Source organism: Enhydra lutris, unplaced genomic scaffold (genome assembly GCF_002288905.1).
Source record: "Enhydra lutris kenyoni isolate GAN:26980312 unplaced genomic scaffold, ASM228890v2 scaffoldscaffold51, whole genome shotgun sequence".
Taxonomy (NCBI): Eukaryota; Metazoa; Chordata; class Mammalia; order Carnivora; family Mustelidae; genus Enhydra; species Enhydra lutris.
In genome coordinates this window covers 6108559-6132653 of record NW_019154135.1, presented here as the reverse complement: position 1 = coordinate 6132653, position 24095 = coordinate 6108559, and positions in this window count along the sequence as shown.

The following is a 24095-nucleotide window of genomic DNA, read 5'->3' as shown; positions in this document are numbered from 1 at the left end:
TCTCTGTCAAATAAATAAAATCTTTAAAATAAATAAATAAATAATAAATAGGCATGATATAAACTGTCTAACATATGAGCTCTGAACTCCAAAGAGTCATTGAATATTTTATTATATTTTACTGCATATATATGAAAAGAAACAAATTTCCAAAATAGCATTTACACTTATTGTGTGCATGCAGTGAAATGCACTCTAATATTTTCTATTTTGTTCTGTTTCTATTTTTTGTTAACACTTGTCACAGAACATTAAATTGATTTTATAACCCAAAATCTGGGGAAAAAAAATCACAGGTAGATTTTATTCCAAAATGTAGTACAAATGGCAAGCATAAACTAAATGGCAGTATATAATATAAAATGGTGATTTAATTGAGTTCTGAACTCTTATTCTATTTTTAAAATCTAGGAAGTCAGAGATGACCCATATTTTCCAAGGGGAAAAATATGTCTGCTTTCTCCTGTATTAAGGTGACATGACACATATTGGGGGTTAGGGAGTAATAGGTTTATTGTACATGTCTGTGGTCTTTGTGTTCTATTTTAAGTTTGTATCATTTTCTTTTTCTGGCTTATTATCATCTGAACCTCTTCCTGTGTTTGACATATCTTTAACTACTAGTTAAACTGATGAGGTCCTTTGGAAGACATTTCCTTCTTCAGTCCTTTAAGAACTACATTGGAGAGATAGCATGCCAGCATATTTGAAGTCTACTTCCATGGCTGTCCCCAGACACCAGAGAAGTGGTAGAAGACATTAGGGTAGTAGTATTTCATCACTAGAGGAAAGTAATGTATGGTGATAGTAATAAGAAGCAACCCCAGGGAATGCCTGAGTAGCTCAGTAAGTTAAGTGTCCAACTCTTGATTTTGACTCAGGTCATGATCTTAGGGTCATGAGATTGAGCCCTGCCCAAGGTCTGCACTGGGCATGGAGCCTGCTTAAGGTTCTCTCTCTCTCTCTGCCCATCTCCTGCTTTTTCTCAGAAAGAAATAAAATGAAAGGAAGAAGGAGGGAAGAAGGGAAGGAGGGAAAAAAGGAAGGAAGGAAGGAAGGAAAAGGAAAGGAAAAGAAAAGAAAAGAAAAGAAAAAAGAAAAGAAAAGAAAAGAGGCAACACAATCTCAGAAAGGTAATCAGAATGTCTGACCTAAGTTTTGAATAGTTGATTGTGGAATCAGAGGAAAGAGAAGAGCAATCTTCTTGAAGACACACTTTATTTGTGGGATCCACCTTTTCTTTGAAACAGTTTTGAACCACCGTACTAAAGTTGCACTCCTTACCCAAACCCATCATCAGAGTCAGATTTATTAATGGATCACTCACCCCAACAATAATACTTCACATGAATCCTGGGAATATTACTGTCAGTATCTCCCAAAAGAACTGAGGCATTTAGAGAGTAAGTGTGCATGGAAGAAAGAGATACATTCAGACCTGGTGTGTTACTGGGCAGTGACTCAAAATTAATACTATACGCTGGGGACCCAGGCATATCTAGTGAAAGATGTAAAAGGCAGCAATTCATAGAATATTTCCCCTAATCTCTTCTTGGCCATGGAGACCACTCTACCCACCAGGAGTTATTTCCCCAGTTCCTAAACACACAGTTGAAGCAACCAATTTGAGCGGCAGAAGAAAGACTCTGTATTGTTTTTCTGTCCAATTAGCTAATGGCCATGTTTCTGAAGGACCCTGGAATTTCTCCTCTTTACCAAAATAGTTCATAAGAAACTTCAGTGGCAGAAATAAGAGACACTACTAGAGTCACGGATAAAGCATGTACCTCTTTCTTTGGTAATACAAAAGACAGCTGAGTCCTGAGTCCAGGTTAGCACAGGCTTAATGAGATGCTGAGTGCAATTGTAGCTGCGGGTTCAAATATGGATACTTTCTGGAGCAAATTAGCAGACCTCATAGCACATGTCTTATAGCTAGTAATTTGGTGATTCTCTGTTTTGTTTTAGAAAAAAAATTATCTAAATAAATAAAAGGATTGTTTTGTTTTACCTAGCAGAGATGAAAGTACCTTTTTACCTTCTTGCCTCAAAATTACATTGACTATCCAGGCCTGAGCCACGATTTTGTTTTCTTCACCAGCCCCTCAGACATCCTATTGATCTTTCACATTGATGGCATCATATTAATAAGATCTGTAGGTCTGAAAAAAGTAGGGCTATGGTGCCCTTACTAATATGTGTGCACTATATAGGATGAAAGATAAATTCTAAAAAATATAGGACTACAGTGGCTTCAAGTATACTTTTAAACATTCAAGGAAACCTAATTCCAGTTTTTCACAAAATGTTCCAGTGAATAGAAAAATATAGCATGTTCTCCACCTCCCTCTACGGGATTAGCATTGCCTTGCTAGAAAACTTCATAGTAACAGTGGGAGAAAGGGCAATTACAGGTTACTCTAACTCATGAATATAAATGCAAAAATCAGACACAGAATTACCAAACAAATCCATCAACATAGAATACACCACATAGAATAAACATGGTTTATTTTCAGAATGCAAAGTTGGAAAAAACCAAAGATGAGATTCTCAATGGTCATATAGTTTCCAGAAGCAGACACTGAGACAGGATCTGAGTATAACTGATTTATTTGTGAGGTTCGAGGACCACGAATCAAAGAGAAGGAAAGGAGACAGAAGATGAATGTGTTGTCAAGTCAACTACCATTGCAGGTAACTGGAGTTCAATCCCATGAGGAAACGAAGCACCTGGTATAAAACACACACCTGAGTTCTCTCCATCCCAAGGAGAAGCTGAAGTATTTAAATATCAATTCATGCCAGTCATTGACTGAAAATGGCAGCTCTGTGGGGAGGAAGGTAAGAGGATTTATTTCCAGGCATTTCAAGCCTGCCTTGTGCAAAAAGAACAGACTTTGTGCAGCTTCAAAGACAATCTTGAGGAAAACAACTGCAGCTGTCTGCCATGAGAAGTTTTCTTGAGCATACGGAAGTGCTGAGACACAACGGATGTGGATCATAACAGAGCCTGCTACAACATTAACAGAGGAAGAAAGTATGCATAGATCTCAGTAGATGAAAGAATGGAATTTGATGAAATTCAACATCCATTCATGATTAAGAACTCTCGAAAACTTGAAAAGTCTTTCCTCCCCTGGTAATGTCTATTTTTAAAACTGTTGTAGCAAATACCATACTCAATTATGACACACTGAATATTTTTCCTTTATATTCAGAAACGAGGAGAAAGACAATGAAGCCCATTATCCCACACTTATGTATTATATAAGTATGTTCTTAGAAGTATTTAAATGATCCAGAATTGGGAAGAACACCAGTAGTCATTAATAGGAAAATACATAAAGATATACTATGTTCATGAAATAATATACTGGGTAGCAAAGAAAATAATCCAACTAGGGCTATTTATAACATTATGGATGAATTTTAAAGCTATAATTGATCAATTAAAGACAAGCGATATTTATGGTAAGATTCTGTTTATACAAAATTCAAGAATAAGTAAAATTGAATCAGTGTCTGAAGCATACCAGAAAATTTCTTCTAAAATGGAGAAATATGTCACACCTTATCCTTCCTAATACTAAAAAAGTCCAATGTTTCATGGTCCTGTTTGGATTTTGGAAACACACACACACACACACACACACTACAGTCCATTGTGCTGCTCTGATTTATTGAGTCACCGGAAAGTTTGCCAGATTTGAGTGCCCACAGAGGAAAAGAAGGTTTTTCACCTGGTCCAGGTCATGATGGAAATAGCTCTGCCCATTCACCTTTATAGCTCTACAGGTTCAGTTGTGTTCCAGGTATTCTGTTAATATATATAGGATCTGATAAAAAATATTGCTAGGAGAATCACTATGAACATTGTTTGATTTTTGTAGGAAAGCCATGCCTACTGTGACAATTTCTCCACTGACTTTTAAGAAACCATTTACACTGTCCCCTGGTACAGATTAAATAAAGATGGGATATCAGGCAATTATGACACCTGTCAGAAGTTAGTGTTACCTATAAAGTCCAGCATTCCACAACAGTCCACCATTATGTAGCCATAAGAACTTGTCAGAGAACCTTTGGAAAGGTACAAAAATTACACAAAAATGTCACACTCTCAGTTCCATATCCCTGCCATAAGCATCAATCCTTAATCAACCCACATTATAGTGTCATGAAGAATTAGTTCTCCATAAAGGAAAAAGTTTAAATTCAACTTACGGATGATTTTGCAACCAGAAATTCCCTTTTTAAGAGATATCTAGAGGCCATACAAAACTTGACTTGAAATATTCAACAGCAGATCTTTGACAATCAAAATAGTACACATACATGCTGGTACATATTTGATATGTGTATTAGAAGTGATAAAGACAGCATTCCAAATCACTGGTAAAAGAATGATACTATCAGCAGTTGTGGAATAATGGATTAACTATTTGGGGAAAAAATAAAGCAAAATAAATTAGGAAAGAGTAAAGTAAATGACAATATAAAACTTAAACTTTAGGCAAAAATTCAAATCAAAAGAAGAACTAAGGGAAAAAGACTGCAACACATATGATAAACCTGAATCAATATCCTTCCATATTTTTAAAAAACTTAAATCAGTAGGTGAGAGGAAAGCATCTCAGTTTTTCAAAATAGGGAACAAATAAGCAACATTTTTCAAGAAAAGAAATATAAATAGCTAATATATATGAAAATACTCAATCTTACTAAAAACAAAAGAAAGCAATAACAATAAGATCAATGTTTTGTAAGCATAAATCTGAATTTGAGTAAAGTAGATGTTCTTAAATGTTTTATTATAAAATAAGAGAAAACTGTACAAATTGTATTCTCAGCCCAAGAAGGTAAACATTATCATTTAAATGAACCACAGGAGGGCTCCTGGGTGGCTCAGTCATTTAAGTGGTTAAGTGTCTGCCTTTGGCTCAGGTCATGACTTCAGGGTCCTGGGATGGAGCCCAACATGGGGCTCCTTGCTCAGCAAGGAGCCTGCTTCTCCCTGGACCGTTGTCCCTCCCACTCTGTCAAATAAATGATAAAAAATAAATAAACCACAGGATAAGCAGAAATAATAAAGACAAACATAAAAATAATGAGTGATGTAAAAGAAAAACCTTAAAAAGCAGTTATCAGGGAAAGTTGAACAAATGACAAAATAGGTGAAATTCTGGGTGATGGACTCAGAAAACAGTGGAAGAAAGTAAAAATGTTAAGACAAAACAAAAGACAGGACACTAAGAGTTTAAAAAAAAAAAAAAAAGGTTGCCTGGGTGGCTTAGTTGGTTAAGCATTCTGCCTTTGGCTCAAGTCATGATCTCAAGGTTCTAGTATGGAGCCCCTCATTGGGCTCCCTGCTCAGCAGGGAGTCATCTTCTTCTGCACCTCCCACTTCCTCCTTCTCTTCCTCCCTCTCTCACAAAAATTAAACAAAATCTTTTTTAAAAACACACAACAGAATAAAAAATACATGTGTGATAATCTATAATAAGTTCAGTGGCATGAAAAGCTCAGAATGGCAACATCCACATCAATGGAACCACAGAAAAGCTGACGGAGGCACACCTCCCTTGAGAACCAAAATCTCTAAAAGACCAAGATTTGAAAGGGACAGAAATAAAAACTTATGTTAGTGGTTAATTATGTATAATAGTATGAGGAACCACTCCCCTTTCCAGTCTTGTTTTCTGGACCCTTGTATGCTGACTTTGGAAAAACCAGCACCACATCTCGGATACTGATTCAAATCATGTATTATCTTTCTGTGTATTGATACCAGCTAAGGCATAACTGAGTCTCAGTGGCCCTTGTCTTTGTTTTATCATAAAAAAAGCTTCTGGGTGGTGGGGTATGTGGTAACACCATTGGATTCTATGGATATGCATCCTTTGGCACACTTCTGCTGTGGAATGATTCGTTGGTCAGAGACATGATACTAGAATGATAGCGCAGGCAAAAGTATCACCTAAGGGAAGGAAATTCATATACAGAATTCTTGTATGTTCCTGACATAACAAATGGTCATCCCTTTCATGATGGAGAGAATCCAGTATAATCAATCTACTACCTACCAGGCCTTCCTGGGAGTGATGCCTTGTCAGGGGCTCAGCACTGGTTTTCACTATAAGCAAGATGGATATTCATCAGTGTGGCAGCACCAAGCAGCCTTTGTGTGAGGAAGCCCCAGTCCTGGAGCCCAGGCAAATGTATTAAGTAAGATGACATAGGATAATATAAGATTGTGATATGGCTAAGAAAGTAATGATCACCTCTATAGATGATAAATGATACTTGATGAAGTTCAAAATTCTTTTAAAAAACTCTTTGTAGAGGTGCCTGGGTAGCTCAGTTGGTTAAGCATATGCCTTCAGCCAGGTCATGATCCCAGGATCCTGGAATTGAGCCATGCATTGGGCTTCCTGCTCAGTGGGGAGTCTGTCTCTCCCTCTGCCCCGACCCCCTGCTCTTCTCTTTCTCTCTCTCTCTCTCTCTCTCTCTCACTTGCTTTCTCTTTCAAATAAATAAATAAAATCTTAAAAAAACAACTCTTTGTAAACTTGAATTTGAATTTTGAAATTTGCTCAATAAAATGAATAAAATTTATCTTAAACCAACAATAAACAAACTATCAGAATTTAAACACTGTAAACACTTTCATCAAGCTAAGAAACATAACCAGGATGCCTGTTATTGTTGTTTGATATTTGTTGTTTGATAACAGTGATTTGATAATCTAGCTGAGCCAGTGTAAAATGCAAAAATAACAAACAAAAACTGAAAAGAAAATAACCATCCTAATTTGAGTTTAAATAATTACCTACTGAAAAGCACAAGAGGGTGAACGGCATATATTAAGGCTAGTAATTAACTATAATATGACAAAAGATAAATATTAATACATAAAAACATTTTCCTCATGCCGGTTAGGAAAGCATAATGAAAAAATAAGTGCATTCACACTGACAACACACACAGAGATTAAATAAGAATATGAAGACAGATATCAGACCTAAATGAAGAAAACAAAAACTACTGAGGACACAAAAGAAAACTGGAAAACATATCATATTCCAGAAAAAGTATTTACAAAGAGAACACTCATTCCCAAAGCCACACATTTCCAAGCATTCTAGCTAGGGTTTTGTTTTTTGTTTTTGTTTTTTTTTTAATTTTGCCAAATTACTTAAAATTTGCTCTTGAGAAAGAAGTGAGGAAAAATACCCAGGGAAAAAATTTTTAAGAGTAAAGAATGCAGAGTGACACTCCCAGATAATGCAAGTATAATAATTGAAATAATGTGGTTTGAGCTCAAATATTGACAGGAAGATAAATGGAATACAACGAATGTTCCAGAAATATTCAAGTGTATGTAAAAATAATACATGATAAAGGTGATATGAACAAACAACTGGGAAAGTGGAGTTATTCAATCAGTAATTATGATTTAATGAAGAGGGAGTTGCATAGTCACTATTCACCATGAATTCATGAGTATTCTAGGTGGATTTGACAAATAAATGGAAAAAAAAGACAAATGAAAAAGTTTGTAAAATTTCTGTAAGAAAGACAATTTTTGGAAAGGTAATCTTAGACAGGCAAAGAAGAAACAGACATTATCTTTAATCACAAATATGAAAAAAAGACATTAACTCTTCAGTTAGAAAGTTGGCTACAGACATAATCAGTTATTAGACTTGGACAAAAGAATATAGAAGAAACTGATTATAATAGAAGATTTTTTATAAAGCTACTATGAAAATATATTTAGAAATAGAAACATGGAAGGACTGTAGATACTAGATCCTCTTTCTGTTAACTCAAAAAACCTGTAGACATATATTTCCTGGGTGATCCATGGCATTTAGTATTATGGAGACAATGTCTACAGCCAGACTGAATTTTATTTCTGGGTTGGTCAACTACTTTTTCCCCAGAAACTTTTAAGACTTTTTTTTAAAAGTCTTACTGTTAAATTTGTTGTGAAGATAATTATTTTTCTCACCCAAATTATTTGTTCAACCTTAGTTTAAATATCACTACTCTCTGTCATTTTTGTTGTTGGAATACATAATAGAAATTTTGAATCCATTTGTTCAGAATAACTGTTTTTAGCTTAAAGTCTGAGCTCATGACAGATCCCAAAATGTGCAAGAACCTACACATATCCACACTGCCAAACTATTAAGCACCTGACAATGAACAATTTAGACAGTCGCCTTCCACCTGTTCTTACACAGAACTCTAAAGCGAATTGTCCAGGTCCTGGCACATAGCAGGTGAAAAGTAAATATTTCCTTCTATTGTTACTTTCAATGACAAGGGCATTATAGACTAGCCCAGATCTCCAACTCTGTGTCCTCAACATGAGGCTCATTTTCTGATACAGTAGTTAATTGACAAATAGGGAAGCACAACACAGTGATAAGGAGGATGACCCAAGTCAACACAATACTGAAGAAGAACAAAGTTGTGGGACTGACACTGCCTAACTTCAAGACTTATTATAAAGCTACAGTAATCAAAACAGTGTGGTATTGGCAAAATAGACAAATAGATCAACGGAGCAGAATTGAGAGCCCAGGAATAGACCCACACAATTGAAGTGAGTGATTTTTCACAGGAGAGCGAAGGCTATTCAATGAAGAAGAGAGATTTTTCTCAATAAATGGCACTGGAACAGCTGGGTATCCACCTAAAAAACAAGGGATATTGGTGCTGATCTTATATCTTCCCCCCAAATTAACTCAAAATGCATCTAAATATAAAGCCTAAATGTAAAACGCAAAACTATAAAACTCCTAGAAGAAAAAAATAGAAGAAAGTCTAGATGACCATAGATTCATAGATTTGATGATGAGTTTTAGATACAACACCAGCTGTATACTGAAAGAAAAAAACTGATAAAGTTTGCTAAAATTAAAAATTCTGTTTTGTGAAAGGTAGTTACAAAAGAATATAAATTCAAGCCACAGAACAGAAGAAAATATGTGTAAAATGCATATCTAACAAAGAACTTATATCCAAAATGTGAAAATAATTATTGAAATTTAATAGAAAAAATTTAAATATGTGCAAAGGATCTGAGTGAACACCTCACTATATATATAGAGAAAGGTGTTATATATCTTTACCTATATCTATAGATCCTAATGGCAACTAAGTATAGAGAAGATGTGCAAAATCAAAAGTCTTTGGGGAATTCTGAGTTGAGATAATGAAGTACTGCTACACACCCATTAGAACACCTAAAATTCAAAACACAGACACCGCTGAATACTAGTAAGGATATGGAGCAACACATACTCTCATTCACTGCTGGTGGGAATTCAAAACTTATGGCCATTTTGGAAGACAGTTTGACAGCTTCTAACATAGCTAAATATACTGTTAAACCCTATGATTCAGCCATTAAACTAAGTATTAGCCAAATGAGTTGAAAACTGTCCACACTAAAACCTGCACATGAATGTTCACAGCAGCTTTATACATAATCAACAAAAACTGGAGGTGCCTGAGATGTTCTTCAAAAAGTACAGGGTAAATAACTGTGGTACATCTGTGCAATGGAATATAATTCAATGATGAAAAGAAATTAGCAATCAAACCATGAAAGGCATAGAGGAACTTTAAATGTATGTATTGCTAAGGGAAAGAAAAAGCTACATGCTATACGATTCCGACTATATGACATTCTGGCAGAACAATGGAGAAAGTAAAATATGGGGAGGATGGAAAGATGGAAGGGTGGAGTGCAGGGGAATTTCAGTGCAGGGAAACTATAGTGTATAATACTGTAATGGTGGTAAAATGACATTGTCCATTTGTCAAAACCTATAAAATTGTACAACACGAAGAATGGTTGCTAATGTAATTTATGGACTTTAGTTAATAATAATGTATCAATATGAATTCACCAATTGTTACAAATATTACACTAATGAAAGATTTTAATAATAGGGAAAACTGAGTGGGGGCAAGAGAAACTATATGTTAGCTCTCTGTACTGTGCACACAATTTCCTGAAAACCTAGAATTTTTCTAAAAATAAAATCTATTAATCTAAAAAATAAGGATGACTGAAGTGTTTTAAAATCTGTCAACACAGTTTATTGTCTTTCAAAAAAATTAAGATGCTTAACTACAAACTGACTTGGCTCAGTTAAGGTCAAGGGTTTTGATAGGGTTGTAACAATCACTCTTCTATTATTTGTATGTCTTTAAAATCACACACCACTGTTACTAATTAAGTCATGAGGTCAGTATCTCCAATTAAAACTCAAGTCAAAAAACAAGTCTTCAGAGACCAAGATGCAAAATATACATTAAAATTTTAAACTACTAAAAATTGTAAAATGATGATAACTACGTAGAGAAAACTGTAATATAAACAATGAGCCCTTAGAGCATAACATTATATGCATGCCTACACCGTGCATAGTTAGGAATTCCTTTGCTGTAACATTTCATTCTGTCTGCATCTCAAAGGTTTGAAAATGTGAATCATAGATCTTTGATGACTTTTTTAAAGATTTTATTTATTTATTTGAGAGATAGTGAAAGAGAGAGAGAGAGAGAGAGAGAGAGCATGAGCAGGGGGAGGGGCAAAGGGAGAGGCAGACTCCAAGGCTGAGCAGGGAGCCTGATGAGGGACTCCTTCCTGGGACATCAGAATCCTGACCTGAGCTGAAGGAAGACGCTTAACTGACTGAGCCTCCTAGGCATTCCTTATCATGGATCTTTGGGTAGATGCTAGTGGTACATTTCATAAGCCCCCATAAATTGTATCTCTGTATTCCTAATGTAGTGTAGACCCTTGCCTGGAATAGAAATGCAATGCTTGCAAGTAAATAAGGAGGAAAGACAGCCAAAAAACCAAAAGGATGAAGATGCATTGATTAGGTTCTTTAAGCAAATGTCTGAGTTCATTATCTAAACTTGATGGAGCTCTGAGTATTCTAACTTCTAATCAGCCTTTTCACAGCCCCAAACTTTGGGGAATCAAAAAGACAATCAAACTCCTCTGAGTTTGACCTCTATTTCAGATTTTTGAGAATAGACAGAAAGGGTTAGATGCATCATTCATTGCCTTGAAATTGAGCTCATTTCCACCTCTACCTTATGAAGATTTTTCTTAAAGCATCTATTTTGTAAAAGTATTGTTATGGATGAGGCTGAGGTGTTTAAAATAGTTTGTATACTAAGGCAGGAATGCCTTGTTTTTGTTTTTTCATGACAGCCTTGTTTCATTTTTAAGTTGGCAGCAACAATGTATTTTCTCTTCCTCAGCACAGATGTATACCTCTTTCTAGCATGGCCGGAATGGTCGGCATTGGCGCATCATTTCAATGTTTGTTGTAACGCTTCCTTGCATTTTATCATCTGTGATTTGAGAGTAGTGAATGAAAGTGATTTACATAAGCTTCTAAAATTACAGCTAACTGTGAAAACATTAAATGTGTTCTCAGCCGAGAGTGACACATCTTTCTGTTATATATTAATTTGACCATCCTTCTTTTCCTTACTCTTTCAGGGAGTAAGGGATGGAAAAAAAAGGAACTCATAAATTTGAAAAGAATGTGTGTTTGGGCATTGGGAAATAAGTTTGCAAGTTGCTCTTGGCATTGGACAACAATAAAGATAGCGCTGGGAGACCTATCTTAAAGCATTATAGGAAGAAATTCAATCAGAAATCTCTACAAACTAATTACTAATTGCAGTGCTAGTAGGAGAAGTGGAAGAGATAACATGACTGATCCCAGAACTGAATTACCAGCAAAATTAGACTCTGAAATACATACTGATGGCCTACTACTCATTTCAGGTCCATTGCTGTTTTCTCCATAATACACAGTAGAAGATGTAAAGATTCAATAACTTCATGAACTATTACTATAAGGCATTAACATATCTATACATTTTATAATGCCTACATGTTTATTGTAAACATCTAATAAAATAAGGAATGTGTACACAATTATAATTATATATGAACCATCTATTATAAATGATTTAGAGTTTCAAAAGTCAGTTAATTTCTTAAATCCAGTTAGACACCAGTAAATGCATCCAATGAATGGACAGCATGACTTTCCTTAAAACTTGTCAATGTCTCTGATTTGCCAGCAGAGCATGAATTACATAAACTGGCAGTCAGAATTCTCTGAGGTCTGCATTCGCCCTCCTGCCTCACTCTTATCCCACAGTGATTCTTCCTAGATACCCTCTGGTCCAACCAAAGCCTTATTCATCACACCCTCACACATTACAATCCACAAACACATCTCTCCAGCCTGGGGCTACACACCTCGGGCTATTTCTGAAGCATGTCTTCTCTCCAAATAACACCTGTCCATCCTGTTACTTTGAAGAAGCAGCAGGTGCTATGAGAGTTATATGTAACGTCCAGGACAACAACATCTGCACTACTAAACGTCCTCACTACTGAAATAAATACAAATAATAATACTACAAGTTGCCTTTCCACTCAGTCTTCAGCTTCTTTCTCCCCTATCTTGTCACTTTTCCCTGTGTGTTGGCCTGCTCCAACCCTGGCCTGTCTTCCCCATTCTCTGCTCATCATATTCATTATCTTAAACTTCAAATTATTCCTCTGGGTTTGCATGTAAGGTGTTGTTGTTATTGGGTGTGTTTCATTTTAAGTGTCTCATTCAAGACACAGGCTTCAGGGAATTTAAATGACATGGCCAAGACAGTACAGAAGATGGGGAAAGACAGGACTCTGAGACACCTGTTTCCTAAGCTGGTGTCTTTTCTCCCAGACTGTGCTCTCTTCTATAAAAATGATGCCTTCCACCAGAGAAGTAACGTGCTGGTGATGAGACACTTAACCTCCCTGATCCCCAATTTCCTCATCTGTCAGTGGGAATTATGTGTCCTGCCTTGCACATCTTATGTGGCAGCTGCAAGGAACAAAGGAGATAATGCACGTGAGGGAGTTTCTGAAGTGCTAATAAAAAATTAAAAATGTCACTTTATTATCTTGACATGGAAGACAGCTGAAGAGCACTGGGATTAAAACTACCAGATTTAATCTCTTTCTATACAGCTCCTTACTAGAGACTGAATCTAGGTTTAGATTCAACGGATGTCGGATGTCGGATCTGTGATTTCCCAATTCCCAATTAAAATGACCTTTAAGTTACAAAAAATAAAATAAAAAAGAAAATGGCCTTTAAGTTATCAAAAGAAGTATCAAATTTGCAAAAGATTCAGAGTTTAGGAATTCTTAGAAACAATTCTCCTAAGACTCCAATAGCTTACAATTTGAGTCAGAAAACCAGTTGTGCCTAGATTAAACTGAAGTCTTGTTAGAAAGTTCCAAAACAACATCTATGAACAGTGATGAAAACAAGTTCTATTTCTAAAGACCAAGAGTGACAGTGTATTGCCAGGATTTGCAAGCATTTCCTTTAACTGTAAAAACAACGAATGGGCCCTCAGAGTCTGCCACACTCACAAAGCACCCTCCAGCCCTCCATGCTCCCTGCCGCAGCTCACAGATAGAACAAGAGTTGTGAGGAAAAGAGCAGTGGGTCCTCTGCTAAGAGCCAGCTGCTTGTTGGGTAGCTGGAGAACTCCACTCTCCACACGGGAGGACTTGACCAAGGAGCAGATGGGCAGAGTCCTGATGTCCCAGCAACCTGGAAACTGTAGGTTTTCAAACTTTATCACTTTCTTTTCAGTGTCAATCAATAAGCCAGGTATCAGTAAAGGATGATCTCATTTCAGTCCAGCAGAACCACACTACATCAATGCCTGGACGTTTAGGTAGGGGCTTTGCTTGTCCAGCAGCTGCAGAATGGAGATGAGAATTCATAAAGGACCGGGGTAGGAGTCAGAAGGGCTGAGACTAATCCAAGTACCCTGAGAGCAAACAGCAGCCCTTGGCAGAGCTTTATTAGTTCAAATTTTGCAAATAGAAAACTCAAGTATAAATAAATTAAAAAAACAAATAAACCAACAATAGTAGAATTTATAAAAGGGGGTTCATGTTACGGGGCACTTGGGTGGCTCAGTTGGTAAAGCAACTGCCTTCGGCTCAGGTCATGATTCTGGAGTCCCAGGATCGAGTCCCACATCAGGCTCCCTGCTCAGCGGGGAGTCTGCTTCTCCCTCTCCCCTCTCCCCTCTCATGCTCTCAATCTCTCTCACATAAATAAATAAAATCTAAAAAAAAAAAAGAGGGTTCATGTTGGTTATAAAAATCAATTAAATACATTACCAGTATTTTAAAAATAAAAGTTGTAACATAAAGCCCAACTATTGGGAACCAATTCTAAAAGTGCTCTCAAACAAATGACCTCAAACATGTGAAAAATAATCTGTGTATCAGTTCAATTGCTTTATAATTGAACTATAATTTTAATGTAAAAGACATTTAAGAGTTTGCAACATCATGGAAAATTATTGAAAAATATAAAAACATGAAATTTTATGAAAAATGTGATGATGTTGATGGCTAATATTATTAGGTATTCACAGTGTGGTAGGCACACTTCTAAGATATTTACATATTACCAACTTCTTTCATTCTCATAAACATATGGTGCGGGCACTGTTTCTTTCCCCTTTCTTGAATGAGGAAACTTAGCTTCAAAGAGGTTAAATAACTTATAAATTAATGTCACAGAAAGATGATATGGCAGAATCAGGATTTAAAGCAAATTATTCTGGTTTCAAATTCTTATAATGACTATACTATATTAACAGCCATAACATATATATGAATATACATATATGGCATAATTAATGCTGACATGACATAAAGCAAAATATTGTGAAGTATAATAATCAAGGATATTAATAGACCTTCTTTTCAACTTAGTAATTTTTAATTATAAAAAGAAATAACCTACTACTTCTAAATTGTAAAAGTGAAGTCATTTTGTTAAAAAAAATTGTTACTATACACCACACCAATGTGGGTGGAAGAATTAACATATACAATATAAAAGACACCATCTGTACAGTTGTGTAGTCAAATCAAAATGGATTTTTTGTATGTTCAGGGACTGTGTTGGTTCAGCACTGAGCTGTCACCAAGTTGACTCAATTTAAGGGATTCACCTTCCTGTTCTTTATACTTAGTGTTTCTTTATTCTTTTACTTGTATTTTAAAAATGATCTAAAATTAATATGTATTTATATATTCCTTAAATATCAAGGGAATAAAAGTAAACAATGCTTTTAAACCAGATAGGGTGAAAAGGTAATAATATTCAGAAGAAATGAGACCAGTGAACCCTAGAAGTAAATGATGCAAGATTTACTCATGAATATACAATTAATGTGAATTTGAACTTCTCATCTCTTAGGTATTTCTTTAAAATTTTTATTTAAATTCCAGCTAACATACAGTGTAAAATTAGTTTCAGGTGTACAATTTAGTGATTCAATACTTATAGACAACACCGTGTGCTCATCATAACAAATGCCTTCTTTAATTCCTCTCACCTATTTCACCCATCCCCCACACCCACCTCCCCTCTGGTAACCCTGTTTGTTCTCTGTAGTTAAGAGTCTGTTTCTTGGTTTGTCTCTCTCTCTTTTTCTAAAATTATGTTCAGTTAGCCATTGTATAGTACATCATTAGTTTTTGATGTAGTAGTCAATGATTCATTAGTTGTATATAACACCCAATGCCATCCCTACTAAAATACCATTAGCATTTTTCAAGGAGTTGGAACAAACAATTCTAAAATTTCTATGGAACCAGAAAAGACCCTGAATCACCAAGAGAATGTTGAAAAAGAAAAACAAAGTTGGTTTGTGTCTCTTTCCCCTTGCCCCATGTTTGTTTACTTTGTTTCTTAAATTCCACTTATGAGTAAAATCATATGGTTTTTGTCTTTCTCTGACTGACTTATTTTGCTTAGCTTAATAGCCTCTAGCTCTGTCCACATCATTGCAAATGGAAAGATTTCATTCTTTAATGGCTGGGTAATATATCATTGTCTAGGTATATACCACATCTTCTTTATCTATTTATCAGTCGATGGTCACTTGGGCTGTTTCCATAATTTGGCTGTTGGTGATAATGTTGCTATAAATGTCAGGTTGCATGTATCCCTTTGAATTGGTATTTTTGTATCCTTTAGTTAAATACCTGTTGGTACAATTGCTGAATCATAAGGCAGTTCTGTTTTTAACACTTTGGGAACCTCCATACTGTTTCCAGAGTGGCTGCTCCAGCTTGCATTCCCACGAATGGTGTAAGAGGGTTTCCCCTTTCTCTGCATCCTTGCTAATATCTGTCATTTCCTGTCATTTCAGCCATTCTGATTGGTGTGACATGCTATCTCATTGTAGTTTGGGTTTGTATTTCTTTGATAACGAGTGATGTTGAGCATCTTTTCACATGTTTGTTGGCCATCTGGATGTCTTCTTTGGAAAAATGTGTATTCATGTCTTCTGCCCATTTTGTAATTGATTATTCATTTTGGGGGTGTTGAATTTGCCAAGTTCTTTATAGATTTAGGATACTAATCCTTTATCAGATATGTCATTTGTAAATATCTTCTCCCATTCCATAGTTTGTCTTTTAGTTTTGTTCATTGCTTTCTTCACTATGAAGAAACTTTATTTTGATGAAACGCCAATAGTTTATTTTTTGCTTTTGTTTCCTTTACCTCAGGAGACATCTAGTAAGAAGTTGTTATGGCCAGTGTCAAAGAAGTTACTGCCTGTGTTCTCCTCTAGGATTTTGATGGTTTCCTGTCTCATATTTAGGTCTTTCATCCATTTTGAATTTATTTTTATGTTTGGTGTAAGAAAGTGGTCCAGTTTAATTCTTCTGCATGTTGCTATCCAGTTTTCCCAAAACCATTTGTTGGAGAGACTTTTTTCCATCAGATATTCTTTCCTGCTTTATTGAAGATTAATTGACCATAGAGTTGTGGGTTCATTTCTGGGTTTTCTCTCTTAGGTAGTTTTAACAAAGAATGAATTTTAAGAGCATAGCTTCAAGCATCCATGCATTGATGTCAGTCCAAAGTCACTTGGCTTAGTGATGTTTCTTAACCCCAGTGTCTCAATTTCCTCACGCACAAACTGGGAATAATGATAACACTTACCTCATAGACCTGTTGAGACTTAATAAATGTGATGTTCATGTAAAGTTCTTAATTAGAAAGCACTTGTGTTCAGTAAGTGTTCAAACTCTGTTAGCTATTTTTCTTATTTAGAAAATAAAGTAACAGACAATAAAAATAGGCAGCATCATATTTTCTTAACAATATTCTCTTACAAAATACTAACTTTAGTGGGGAGGATAAGGGTGTCACAGATGAAAATGAAAAGACTAGAACTTTGCTACTCAAACTGTATTATTTAGATAAGCAACATCTTCATCACTTAAGAATCTGTTAGAAATGCAGAATTTCAGTATGTTCTCTTCTCCCCCCTCACATCTGAATCAAAATCTGCATTTAACAAGACCTCTCAGGAGATTTGAATGCTGTTTACAGAAGAGGTGGCTTGCTTATTATGTACCTTGTCCTAAATACCTGAGATCAGAGACTCGGATCACATGCCTCTCCTCCTTCCATGTATTCTCCCCTAGACCTCTGACTATAGGAATCCCAGCTTCCTTTGATGATACATGCCTGCCTAAGACAATCACTTCTCACAACTTCTTTCACCGTTAAATTTCAATTCAAATGCTAAAGAAAATATCTGCCAGACAAACATGTAGACCAATGTAACAGAAGAGAGAGCCCAGAAATAAACCCGTACACATATGGTCAACTGATCTTGGACAAAAATGCCAAGAACACATCATGGAGAAAAACAGTGTTTTCAGCAAATGGTGTTGGAAAACTGAATATCCACATGCAAAAGAAATTAAATTAGACTCCCACATTAATCTATACACACTGTTCACTTAAAATGGATGTAAGACCTAAAACTGTAAAACTCCTACAAGGAAACATATGGAAAAATCTTTTTGACATTGGTCTTGGCAATGGTTTCTTGGATATGACATCAAAAGCACAGACAATAAAAGCAAAGATAGGCAAGTGGTACATCAAACTAAAAAGCTTCTGCATAAAGCCAAAACCAAAACCAAAACCAAAACAAAACAAAACAAAACAACAACAACAAAAAAAATCAACAGAATGAAATAACATCCTACAAAATGGGAGAAAATATTTGCAAACCATTATCTGATAAGAGTTTAATATCTAAAATGTATATGAAACTTAAATGTTTCAGTAGTAAATAAATCACCCAATTAAATAATGGACAAAGGACTTGAATAGACATTTCTCAAAGGAAGACATATAAATGGCCATCTTTTCAAACATGAAAACATGCTCAACATAACAAACTAATCACCAGGAAAATATAAATCAAAACTACAGTGAAATATTACCTCACAGCTATTAGAATGGCTATTAGATAGATAGATACATACATACATACATACAAACATACATACAAGTTGTGGAAAAATTGGAACTCACTGTTAGTGGAAATGTGAAATGGTGTTAGCAGGTATGAGAAAACAGTATGGAGATTCCTCAAAAAGTTGAAAATAGAACTACTACATAATTCAGCAATCCCACTTTTTGATATATATCCCAAAAGAATTTGAAATCAGTATCTTAAGGAGACATCTGTGCTCCCATGTTCATCGTAGCATCATTCACAATAGCTTGAATTGCCATCAATAGATGACTGGATAAAGAAAATCTCTCTCTCTCTCTCTCTCTCTCTCTCTCTCACACACACACACAATGGAATATTATTTAGCCTTAAAATGGAAGGAATTCCTGCCATTTGCAACAAGATGGATGATGGTAGAGGACATTATGCTAAGTGAAATAAGCCAGGTGCAGAAGGACCTACATGATTCCACTAATGTGAGAATCTAAAATCATCAAATTCATAGAAGCAGGGACGCCTGGGTGGCTCAGTTGGTTAAGCAGCTGCCTTCGGCTCAGGTCATGATCCCAGCATCCTGGGATCGAGTCCCACATAGGGCTCCTTGCTTGGCAGGGAGCCTGCTTCTCCCTCTGCTTCTGCCTGCCATTCTGTCTGCCTGTGCTTGCTCTCTCTCCCTCTCTCTCTGACAAATAAATAAAAAATCTTAAAAAAAAAATTCATAGAAGCAGAGGATACAGTGGTGGTTTCCAGAGGTTCGGAACTGGGGGAAACTGGGAGTTGTTGTTTAATGGGTATAAAGTTATGGTTATACAAGATGAATAAGTTCTGGAGATCTCCTGTCCAACACAATGTCTATAGCTAACACAGTATTGTTAACTTCAAAGTTTGTTAACAAGGTAGATCTCATGTTAAGTATTCTTAGCACATACAAAAAACAAACAAACAAAAACACAAAGGGACACAAGAAAACTATGGAAAGTGTTGGATATGTTTATTACCTTGATTGTAATGATGGTATCATGGCTGTTTGCCTACGTCCAAACAAAAATTACAAATATTACATATGTGGTGTTCTTTGTATATCAATTATACCTTACTAACACTGTCTTTTTTAAAAAAGGAAATATCCAGAACAAGATGATATATGAAACTTTGATTCTATTTTATTTCTCTTGCAAATTGCTTCTATCAGAACCTGAGTAAAATAAACCCTGCTCTTTCTGAAAATGATCACTGGCCACCATAAGGGCACAGTATGCCTTACTGAATTATGCTGTCAAGTGGAAATTAGCAATTGACCTGTGGATCCCTTTTTAATAAGAACATTCCTGCTGGTATTGATTTATAGGGAGCATTATTTCCTGTTGCAATATGAGTAGTAATAATTTTTCCTTGGAGGCACCTTATGTTCTTAAGAGTTCCTATAACAAATGAGATTTTAACAAGGCAGGAGTGATTTTATGTGATTGGAGGCTGTTTGTTATGCACTGGTGATTTGTTTAATTGAACACAATCTAGAAGACTCAAGTATTACAAATACACATCAGCAACAACTGCTCAACACATATCTGAAAACAGAAATGGAACCTGAGATAATGGAAACAAGGAGGCACTTTTAAACTTATGAGCAAAAAAGGGACCCAATTTTAATCTGGAGCCATCTAGAACTCCGTAAAACATCTTCCCTTTCCAAAGTAATGTAAAAATCTTGACCTTTTCTAGCAAATATTTAACTTGCCTAAGGGTTGATTGTTCTGTGTTGACATGAGCAGGTGTTGAACTCCTCGGCTGATGTCCTGTGTCCTAACACAACTGTGATTTTATGCACTTACTCAATGAGCCAGCCTCTTTGGTGTGATTCTGTTTTCCTTGATTACTTTCCTCACTGCTAAGAGACAATCTCATTGAAATGGATGAAAGCCTATTTCTATTTAGGCAGATGCCTTGTTAACCTCAAGCTTTCAGAAGAGAATATCAACCCTGTCCACAAGTTATTGTCTGTGAAGTCATGAGGATTGGTCCTCATGAGGAAACATAGATTATATACACCCATGCTTCCTGTTGGGGACACACCACCTTGAGGTTGTCATTGCCCGGTATTTATCAAAAGCTTCACTATGATAATCCACACTTCAGAGGAAGGATTGCCATCTTCCTCTGAAGATATTTGCCCTTCATCTCTAAGTCAAAGGAAATCTAAGAGCTGGTTGATTGGACCACACTGTCCATGAGAATTCTTGTTATTTTTCTAGTTCACTGTAACACAAAAGCATATATATCTAATGAGCATTAGTATAAAAATAAAGAAGCTATAAAGACATTAATAGAACTTGTGTAAATGATGGCTGTCAGGATTATTTTATATACAAAGAATGTCCTGGTTGGTGCTCATAGCAGACTAGTTGTACATCTTCTGAAAATTGAGTTTACCTTCAGGAAACTGCATCGTATGATTCATGCATTTTCCTTTTGCTTTGTCTGCTGAAAGCATGACATGTTGAAAACATCGTATGGCAGGGGTGCCGGGTGGCTCAGTATGTTGGGCCTCTGCCTTCGGCTCAGGTTATGGTCTCAGGATCCTGGGATTGAGCCCCTCATCAGGCTTTCTGCTCAGTGGGGAGCCTGCTTCCCCCCATCTCCCTGCCTGCCTCTCTGCCTACTTGTGATCTCTGTCAAATAAATAAATAAAATCTTTAAAAAAAAATGCTACAGTTGATCCAGTTCATTCAATTTTCCTAACTCTTGGCACCACTTTAAATTCCCATTTTAGTTTGTTTTCTGTTTGTCACCTCCACTTTTAACATTTATTATTTTCTAGGCTTTTGTTTTCTTTGAAGGTGCCATAAATCTTTTATGGAAAAAGATGCAGCATGTGTCTGAATAATAGGGACGAGTGACTGCCCTCAGGTAGACCACTCTGGCCTCCTGAAGTTATTTATACCTTATGACAGTTCCTTCTCAACAATCCAATTAGCAACCACCATCTACATTGTATTGAGTGCTTTAAACTATTATTAAAACAAGAAAAAGACATTGTATTGATCAAACAAGAGGAAACTTTGCTGGCCACAAAATGCTTTATTCCTGAGCTAAAAATGGGCAAATGGGAGAGAAAGAGGTATAAAGAGAGGAAAATGACTGATATATCTTTACCTTCTTCATTTAAATGAATAAAATAATTTCTATATATGAAAAATGTCCTCTCTTTAATAATGCCCTAGAGGTACATGACTACCAAGGAATTTTCTTCAAGAGATTTTGCATTAACAGAAACACTTTTTGAGATGGGGTATAAATTTAAATCATTCCTAGAATGCCAAGTGAAGAAACTTTTTCTCCCTGAGCTTTACTGAGATATAACTGGCATGTGAAATTGTGTTAATTTTAAGGCATACAATGTGATGATTTGATATACACATATGTTTCAAAGTGATTACCATAACAAGGTAAGTTAACACATTCATCACCTTACATAGTTACCGTGTGTGTGTGTGTGTGTGTGTGTGTGTGTGTGTGTGTGTAGTGAGAACATCTAAGGTCTACTCTCTTAACCACTTTCAAGTACAAAGTACAGCATTATTAACTATAATCACCATGCTGTATATTAGATCCCTGGACCTTGTTCTTTTTATAACTGGAAGTTTGTGCCATTTAAACCAGCAAAGAACAGCAAATTGTGTTACATATTCCTGTCATGTAGAAAGGTGAGCAATGAGAGTGTCATTGGAATGGGCAACTTGGATGGAGGATGACCTTGTCAAGTGAGGTTTTGGTAGAATAATCAAAGAATAATCAAATAATCTACCAAATTCTTTGTTAGAATAATCAAAGCTTATCAGTGTGGGTTTAAAAGAGAATGAGTTGGGGAAAATTGGAGGGGGAGACGAACCATGAGAGACTGTGGACTCTGAGAAACAAACTGAGGGTTTTGGAGGGGAGAAGGGTGGGGTTTGGGTGAGCCTAGTGGCGGGTATTATGGAGGGCACATGTTGCACGGAGTACTGGGTGTGGTGCATAAACAGTGAATTCTGGAACACTGAAAATAAATTTTAAAAAATAAAATAAAAGAGAATGAGAGAATGTGAAATGGAAAAAGGAAGTGCAAGAAATGTTTCCAAAAATTTCTTTTAAATTAATGACAGATAAGTGGGACATTGCTGGGTTCAAGGGAGTTATTTCTTTTACGAGTTTCCTAGGCATACATGTATGATGATGGAAATGGTTCAGTAGAAGGGAAATTTAATAATATTTATATCAAAGATGATTCAAGTGCATCCTTGAATTGGAAAGAGAGAACCAAATTAACTATGGAAATGGAGGAGCTGGTTTTAGGAGCACAGAGAGTTCATGCAGTGTAATAAAAGGCAAGACAGAGCATTTACATACAAATGCAGGTAGATTAGGGTGGGGAATGTGAAAATTCTCATTTAAAGTTTGTATTTCCTCATAGAAACAGAAATAAGAAAGAAAGTCATCACTTGAAAATGAATAGAGGAAAAGGGTTTTAGAAATTTGGGGAGACTTCTGAGTGAGTGGGAGAATGAAAAGATACAGGAAATGGGACCTGATTGGCAGGAAGCACCAAAATCTCTTTTAAGCATACTGGTCATGCATGTGTAATGTAAGTGCATTATTATCATTGTATGTTTTTCTCTGGTTACTTTCAGTTCCTTGGTTGCAAGTGTAAAGTTCATGGAGAATTTGAATGAGCTAGTGTGAGATTTATGGAAGTGACTACAATGTTTAACCAGTAACTCTAAGCTAGAAAAGAAAGGATGTAAGGCATGAGTGGAATTTGAAGGACCATGACAAGATCATGGGTCAATTTTTGGAGGGCTCATTGAGATGAACGTTGTTGAAATTAGAATGTAGAGGTAGTGCGTTAAAAGAAATTAAGGTTGTAGTTAGAAAGTGGGACACTTAAAACTGAGCTTATGAAGGAGTTACAATTACTGATGTGGAAACAATCAGGGTAAAAACATGGGTGGGTTGACAGTAATAGTGGACAGGTTCATTGGAAAAGGAGATCTTGAGTCTGCAGGGGATTGGAAATATTTCCTATGAATGTACTGACATAACAGAAAGTATGAATCATGAGTTAGAAAAGGAGGTGACAAATTAGCAGCTAAAATATCCCAGGGAAGAGGGATAACAAGAAATAAGAGTAATACAGATTACACTGAAAAAGCATGAGCTAGTTTCAAAAAGTCTTGGGTTTTATGAGGAGGAAGCTGGGATAATGGTCTGGAAACAGTAATAAAAAAAAACATTACAGGCCTCTATTAGTTATTTGTTGTTGCATAACAAATGAACTCAAAACTTAAAGTAACAATAATCATTTATTATCTCTCACAGTTTCTATGAAGTTAGATAAGCCACAACAGGAACAGTTAATATCTACTCCATTAAGTCTGGAGCCCCATTCCGAAAACGTAAAGCCTGGGGTTGGAATCATGTGAAGTTTCATTCACTTCCTGGCCATAGAAGCTGTGAGCCTAGCTGGGACTGTGAGCTGTAGGACCCACACATGGCTCTCCAGGTGGCCTAGCACACGGGTTGGGTTATAAGGACAAGTGCTCCCAAAGGGAGAGAAAGCTAGGCAGAAGCTACATGGTCTTTTACTGCTTAGCCTTAGAAGTTATGCGGCAACACTTCTGCTACATTCTAGAGAC